This window comes from Geospiza fortis, unplaced genomic scaffold (assembly GCF_000277835.1).
Source record: "Geospiza fortis unplaced genomic scaffold, GeoFor_1.0 scaffold7, whole genome shotgun sequence".
In the NCBI taxonomy this organism is placed as follows: domain Eukaryota; kingdom Metazoa; phylum Chordata; class Aves; order Passeriformes; family Thraupidae; genus Geospiza; species Geospiza fortis.
The window spans coordinates 4,083,189-4,091,937 of NW_005054344.1; positions in this window are offsets into that span (position 1 = coordinate 4,083,189).

Genomic DNA, 8,749 nt, shown 5'->3' on the forward strand with positions numbered 1-8,749 from the left:
TTAATATTTCATTTTGATTCCTTGATTGTTCTAATATGATTCATTTAAACCCAAGTCATGATTATGCTCATGAATTTTTGCATATGGTATTATGAAAAAAACAGCAATCATATTCAAACAGGCATTACATGTGATTTTTGACTGTAGAATCACAACCAGAAAAATTCCACGAAGAAATATCAGGATCAATATTCTTGGCTACATTATTTTGTATTATCTGAACCACTGCTGAGGACTTTGTCCATGTGAGTCTTAGTAGCAAAATACATCTGGTTCTAGTTCAGTTTCACCTAATTTGACTTAATCACAATATTCATTTCACTACTCAGTTGTTCTTCTAAGTAATAAACCAGTGTATGCCCAGCAGCCTCAATACTTAATCTGTAAAAAAGCCATAAGGAATTATGACTTCATGAAAAAGAGCTCTATGAGCACTGAGATGTTTTCATCATTTTAGTTTCACTTTTTCATGTCTTCTTTCTTAATCCTCATTTTATGGGAAAATTGTTTGTTTCCCACTGCGATTTTTTTCTGCAAGAAAAAAATTCTGATTCACACTGGTCAGCATGGAATGGTCAGAAGGGCAGTTTACTTTTAGACAATGAAGTGCTACTGACAAGCTTGCTGTGTTTTGTGGGATTAGAAGCAGCCTGGGTGGAGTATTTGTGTCCTAGGATATTTTTAATCTGTTTCTTACAGTTAGTAATAGAAGTACCACTACTATTATGTGACTGAAACTGCAATGTATGTCAATCAGAGAGGATTTTTTGTTGATCTTGCCACACCCATCAGTTTGTTGTCATATCCCTGGATCAGATTAGTGTAAAACTCCAAATGTATTTTTAAATTACATAGTTTTATCTCATAATTTTTTAAAGGAAATATATCAGCTGTTGTTTTCAGTTACTGTCTTCTCCTGGTCTTCCTCCTGTTTTCATTCTTTCATAAGATCTTTGGCTTCTTCTGACAATTTGACAAGAATCTGTCCCATTTTGTCTTCATCATATGCAACGATTTTTAAGTTTCTGATTTGTGAAACTTTTCTTAACAGAAACATAGTTGAGCCAATTGAAAATAGGTTTTCTTTTTTATTTATCTTTTGCAAAGCTCCAAGAAGCCATTCCTGAGCTTTTAGAGTTTAGTTAGTTTAGGTAAAAGGTTGGGAAATGATGCTCAACATCTTTGTTCCAAGTTGACAACACAGATTAAATTAACATACAGGAAACTGTCTCCCTGAAGTGCAACAACTTGTCTACTGTCTAACCTGATGTCTCCTATTGTATGTCTAGACACCAGGTTAAGTTCAAAGATGTAAAATAATGTTATTAATTATTTTTGTTCTATTAATTTTGCTATCACCAAGTAAGAGTTTTTCCCCATCACTTAAACTGAACTGTAGCCAGTATTGCCAATAAAACAGCTATTTGATTTGGGCTACTATTCAGACTAACATTGAAACTTTCAGGTAATACCTTACTTCAGAACTTCTACAAGGTACACTACTCCCCATCTAACCACAAAGCTAAAACTCTCTTCACGCTCCTGTCACTTCCTAACAATGTCATTTCTGGTGTCTTTGACAGATACACTCTTCATCTCGTATCCAACCAGAACTGCTACTGAAAGAAATAATCACCTTAGCTCATCCCATTATCCATGTAATTCCTTACTTTGCATCTCTCCAATGTCTCCCTATGCTGGCTCTGTACACATTATGCCTTCATTTTCAAATCCTTTCTTCTTATCCTATCTTGTTTTCACTTAGCTTTTGTGTATCATTTCTCACCTCTGCCTAATAAAGAATTCTGAATTCTGCTATTTTTTTCTTTGTTTGTTTGTTGTTTTTTTTGTTTTTGTTTTTTTTTTTACCCCTGTTTTGCTTTCCTCACAGGTCACTGTTTCTCTCAAATCTATCCAAAAAAGAGCTACTGTAACTTCATGCTGCTGGTGTGCTGTGCCTACTCCTATCATGCTTGACACCACTATCCCAAAAATCAGGCATTCCTAAAATCCCTGCAGCACGGCCCCAGACAGCTGTCCTTACCCATGCTTCCTGCAGGGATAGGAGGGTTGTGGAGCCCATCCTCTGTTTTTCCAGCCTTCCAGCTGAAAATCTCAACATGATGTCAGTCATGATAGATGGTGCATTTTGTGACACAGGCAGCCTGCCATTAGGACAAACCCATTTCACTGAACCATCTGATGGTAATGACTTTCAGTGACAGACTGACCTAGGCTGGTCAAGTCAGCGTGCTGGAGGTGAAAGGCTTCATATTCCATTACCAGGACTCTGAGCCATCAAGTCTGCTGCATCCCACCCCTACTTAATCTGTATTGATAGACTTGGTAGCATTTTCCTAAATGCTGTCATCCATACAGATGTCTGCCGTTGTTTGGTTGATGCGGTCAATCAATACTACATTAAATGTTACCTTCAGTTTACCCTTAGTTGTCTAAAGTAGATGTGATGTTTTCATTATTTATACAACTATGCCATTAAATTATGCATTCCAGATTAAAAGAATAAAAGACTTGTTTACATTATTATTATTATTGCTCTGGCATCAATTTTTGGATTTCTGTGTAAAGAAATTAATCTCCTATCAGAGGGGGAAATGGGGACTGACAAGCTCTAGCTCCTGTTGCCTCTGGGACGTAATTATGCCTGCAAATACAAAACCAGAAAAAATCATAAGCTTAACACAGTAGACACTCTTGAAAGTTTCATCTCAGCATGAAGCTATGTTTTAATTATTATTTTTGTCTGCATTGTTCAAATCGACAGTGCACCAGCTAGAGTAAGTGCTTATCCTAGTTAATTCTTCATGAGACTTATGTCACTGGAAGATGCATTTAATTTATTTCCTTTTGCTTTCCTTAAGCTGGCATGGACTAAGTGGTTATCTATAAACATTCCACAAAGGTTTTACTACTTTAGGGCCAGATCCAAAGCCTGTTGAGTCAATAGGAAGTGTCAAAGGTCTTTGGAACAGGCCCTATTACAAGACAGAAGTAAGAAGTAATTTGTTTGGGAACCTTGAAGAATAAAAAAGGAAAAACTCCTTATTCGTATTCTACAATATTAACAGATCTCTCTATATGACATTTTCTATTCTTATGAAGCAAATTTGGATACTTAGACATCCCCACTTACCTCAAAAAATAATATATGTGATTTTTATATAAAAATATATATTATATTATATAAATATATAATAAATATATACAATAAATATATAAAAGTATATAAATATTTATGTATATAAATACATAAATGTGTATATATATATACATCCCCACATATCTATATATGTATGTCCTGATTCCAACTGAAGATTGATAGCATTATAATAAAATCTTTTTCTGCTACAATTTCTGCTTGCAAATATTATTCTACATAATACATAGAATTACCTACGTAACACATAGTTGTTATACCTGAACCCATGTCATCTCTGTTGTGGAAGAAGATTTTCTTATTTGCTGATTTAATTAGGTAATTACAATTATGTATTTCATATTGGGGGAAGCAGCATGTTTGAAAGTTACTGTGATACTAGTTTGATTCATTTTATTTAAAAAAGCTAACCTGTTAAATATCAGAATAATAGCTATCTATTACAGGATCAAATAAAAAGCTTGGCTTCCAAGAATGAATGTGGATTTTTCAATTGCAGAATTAACCTTAGAAATGAACTGCCTTCAAATATTAGTGTCATCATCAATATTAGAAAACAAAAACCTAGATACAATTTTATAAATTATTTTTAATATATTTTTAGATCCATACTCTCCAAATTGCATGATAGTCCCAAATTATTAGGTTACTATAGTTAAGGCTACTTGGAAATATTTCTTCTCTCTTAACATTTTTTTTAATGTAGACAGTGTTAAGCTTTTATATAATCAATACATTTTATGGACAATTATTCAATTAAATGATTACATATACAGACCAAAGTAAGTATGGTTCCTTCAGAGTTTTGTCTCACTCCTGACACGTATTCCAGAGAAAGTTTATTTTGTCACAGACAGTAGTCCAATGGTGTCTGTATTCTCCATATTCATAGTGTACATCAGAAGTGAATGTACTTCTGTCTTTATCTATCAGAGAAGTTTTCAGTATCTTTTCACTGGGAAGGTGCTTATATACTGTAATCAGACCACAGACTAACCCTACTTTTAATAAACTGAGATTTGGGAAGTTTTGCTAAGATTTCTTATCACTAGGAGTTTCCATCAGCTCTCACATAATTTGTACAGGTGTCTGCTACAGTCTGCCTAATTTATCAAAATGCTTTCCAAAATACAGATGATAGGAGTGCATGATTTATTCAAAGAATTATCCCATCACTGACAAATTCAGAATTAAAGCATGTCATTAATCCTGGAAGTTACTTTCTTATCCAACAAGTAAGCATGTGCTTTGTCAAAGCTTTGCTTTGGCAAACTGCATTGAATCATTTGGAAGCAGTGACCATAATAGTTTCAAAACATTAGTTTTTGGAATAAAGATTTCCACTTTTCTAAGTATCACTTGTCATTTTTTTGTTTGGCTTCATTTAAAAATGGTTTAATGATTCCAGACCAGCAGTGGATTCTTAACACTCTTTTAATGCCATCCTCAATGTTATTTGCTATTGGCCAATATTTTTATTCTCATTTTTTATAAAAAATGAGTTTCTGTTCCTAACTGGAGCTTTGGCAAAAACCTTAAAGCCTCTGTGGCTCACTCTCATTCCCAGGAAAACCTTATTAAAGTGTGTCTTCAATAATAGCTATTTTTTGGGTTCACTGTCTGTTTCTTAATATCTTTAATGCGTGCTCTATTGATTTGTTACTAGAAAAGTCACCCTTCACCATTTCTTCCCACAAACACAAGTGGACTAACAAAATTCTGTAAAAAAGTCTAATAACAAAATTCACAATTAGAAATCAGGTGTTTTAGCTTGACAGCCTCTGCTCCTTGTGGCTTGTGCTGTGACTACTGGCCACTGAAGTGTGAGAGCAGCTTCAGGAGTGTGCTCTCTGCCATTTTTGCTGCTGGTCCTTTTCTGTGGTGGGGAGGGATGACAACAGAAGTGGTGGCAAGAGTTCTTCAGCCATGCAGGCACCAGCTCACTCGCTGTGTGTCTGGCATGCTGTTCCTGGCAAGGCTGCCCATCCCAACACCTTTTCCCTTTGGTAATGATTGACACGAGACAGAAGGATCCTTCCTAGAAAGATCCTGGCGTCACCTGTGAGGAAAAACAGATGGGATTTTTACACAGCCTGAATTCAAGAATAATGTGGATGCTTTTTCTGTCAGCACTTCAAACCACTAAAGTAAGTACAGAGACAACCTAAGTTTCCTGGCTGGCCACGAGTCCAAAGATGTAAGGTGATGAGGTCCTGAATTCCCCTTTACTGAGATATGGCTTTGTGGGTATCATTCTCCCCTGTGTCTAAATGTTATCAAACCCAGAGTTCAGACACTGAATCTTAACAGCAGAGTGGTAGACAGCATTCATGGAGAGCATCCCTGTTCTCCTCCTTGCTTTGCAGTGGTAGAGTAAGATTAGAGCAATAAGAAGCTGGAACTTCTCAAACCTCACAAATAATGGCCAAGCAGTGTTCCAGTTAACTGAGACAATACTGAACCAAAGTGATGCAGCTTTGCGCTGCAATGTTTTATCCTATCTGCTATTTATTGAGGCTCTTCTTGATGCTGCCTTGCTTTAATAGCTGCATGGATTTTATATTTTTTTAATGAGATTTATATCAGAATGATCTAAATATAAGCTAAAATGATCTCAAAAGGATATTCACAATTAGTACAGCTGAAGTGCAGCATCTTTTCAATATCTTTATTCAAATAAAACATGTACCAAAATGAAGGGCAGCCAGATCTGACTGGAATTACTTCAACACATTTTGTAAATATATTGTTACTAACACTGATAGTACTAATGAGATGTTGAATTATGCCTTATATAAATATACAACAAGAAAGACATTTTTTGCCTGAAAATGTCTAAAAATGAGCTTTGTATAACACTATGAGCTAGTGTCCAACAACTAAAAAGTGGGTCATTTTCAAAGGGGGTCATTAGCTTTCAAGGAGCTGTAAAAAGATGTCAATACCAGGGTAGGATAAAATATGAAAAAACACCCCATTGCATAATAAGAAGCTATTTCTTAAATATCAGGTGTAAAAAATGTCTTGAGTAGATCAAAATAACTGGAAAATTCATGGTTCAAACCCAATCTGTATTTATAAATAAAAAACTGGTTTCTCAAAAGATCAGGGATTAGGATTAACTTTCTACTGCAAAATCTTTTCCAGGATAATTGAATTCTGTAGTGACAAAGAGAAAGTACATGCAGATAATTAATTAGCAATAATTCAGCATGGAGAATTAATACTTACTCTACATAATAAGGTGAAAGGTAGTATAGCTGAAAACACTATTATTCTTAATTATGAATATTTTTGTGCATATTATTCTTTCATCCAGTATCTAATATTTTCATTCTTATTGAAATATTAATTCCTGAGTTGTATGCAAAATTTCTCATGCTGCAAACATTTATGTATATGTTTTATATTACACAATCTCATGCTAAGTTAAGAAAAGTTCTAGCTTCTAAGGACTTCAGTTTTCAAACATTTCAATTAAAAATCAGCTTAAATTAAAAACAATTTTTCCTTCTTAACAGACTGAACATTTTCATGTTAACAGAATAAATAATAAATTAGTGTGACAGGAGGTAGGATAAGTATGAAGGCTGAAATGCTGCATTTACAGCTTTACATGTTTTGAGAAAAATCTGATCAAAGCCACTTTATGAACAGAAATTTTCTATTTCCCTTTTGGGATAAATTGTCTTTACTGTGGAAAGAGGAGTACTGCTGGGAGCAGATAATATTTTTTTTTAAAAATCTGTTTTTCTGGAATGAGTGCTTTACTTTTTCAGATTTATAGCCTGAATCTGAGAAGCCTTTTTCTAACCCTAAGTGATCATGCAAGTGATATCATAAAAAGTAACTTTTTATATAAGTTTTAATCACATATATTTCAAATCTCAAGTAGGCTGTTCAGACAAAGCACTGTTTAGAAGACCCTATTATACCATGCAGTAGTGTGTGATGAGGAGATGCTACATTTATTTTAGGAGAGAAAGAAATCTGTATTTCATTTGTTACACTGCTAACTTCACTTTAGGTAATTGCATTCAGCTTTATTATTGCCCAGAGCAATAACTGATTGTTAGTTATTGAAGTCTGAAATGATTTTTCTCATTTCCCAGGGGAATCTGGAGATTTACATGGTGCACAGCAGTAACTAATAGATATAATCTGGTCATAATGTAGCCCTATAATGTGTTATTTACTTATTGAGAACATGGATGTTGAACATTTTAACATTTCCTCAAGAAGTGTTGCAGATTTTACTCTTGATATGTGAGCTTTAAATGGGTACTACTCTTATTTTCACAATGGTTGCAATGCTAGCAACCGTTAGAAGGTATATAAAACACTGGGATCACACACCTGTACTTACCCAGCTGCACAGGAACTTGAACACATTTTATCCTCAATTTCTAAAATGTACACACATGGGTTAAAAATAAGCTATGATAAGTAAATTTCATCAACAAAAGGTGCTCATGAATTTGACTTGGAATACTGTGGAAAGGTGATTACATTGGGAGAGAGAAAGGTTTTTATGGAGCACAGCTTGCTTTTCTTGCTCTCATCAGAATTTTTGTATTAATTTCTGTACCAGTGTATGTGCAGCCTGGAGTATTTTAATGTCTTGTGCTACTCTGTAGCCAAAGGACATTGAGGGTGTGCAGTCACAAGCAAAATGTCCCTGGATGTATTCTGGAAGTATCAAATGTTTTAAAGATGGGATTGAGATGCCTGAACTGAGGCATCTAATGCTATTTTGCTTGCTGCGGTGTATTAAGAGCCTGCCCCCCAGGACCGTCATATAAGGCACAGAGCCTGCAGGATTTTTTGCCTTTGGAAGCAGCCAAGTGAAGTACCTTAGGGCATATCAGGTGTCTTGTGACACACCTTTGTAGTCAACAAACTAGTCCTCTGAAAATCTCCTGCATTTATTCAGTGCCCAGAACAAAGGATCCCAAACTAACTCTGAGGTTTTTTTAAGGCAGTAAAATAAACCTTAAACAGCAATTGCTTCAAACTCATCTGTTCAGTGTCTTCCTTTGAACCACATTCAGAAATAGGGTCTTAGAGAAAGAAGAAGAAACTGTTCTGTAAACTTGAGTTCCTTCTGGCTTTCTTAAAATGTTGTCTTGAGGTTACAGTAAAATGAACTGTTAATGTTAGATAAACAAAACAATAATATGAAGTAAAGCAATCTTAGCCTAATAATATATAATAACCATGCAAGTATGTTATACATTATACTCAAGTAAATAAAATACCAACTGCTGATTGTATAATAGTGGTAAACATGTTTTATTAAAGTAGGTTTTCCTTTCCATCAAATATGAATGTTTTATGAAGGTTTCAAAGTATTCCTCATGGAAACATTAAGGAATCTGTTCTTCTCTCAGTCCTCAGGGGATTTGTGACTGTTATTCACATTAAATCTAATGAGAATTACTGACATAAATACCTGGTGCATCAAGCGGCATCCAGGCTCTTAATTCTTAGTGTCTTCATCATCCTTTCTGCACAAGCTCCACCTCTTCCCAGGTTGCTGCTGCTTCCATTCCTAGTGCTCATTTGCTCAAA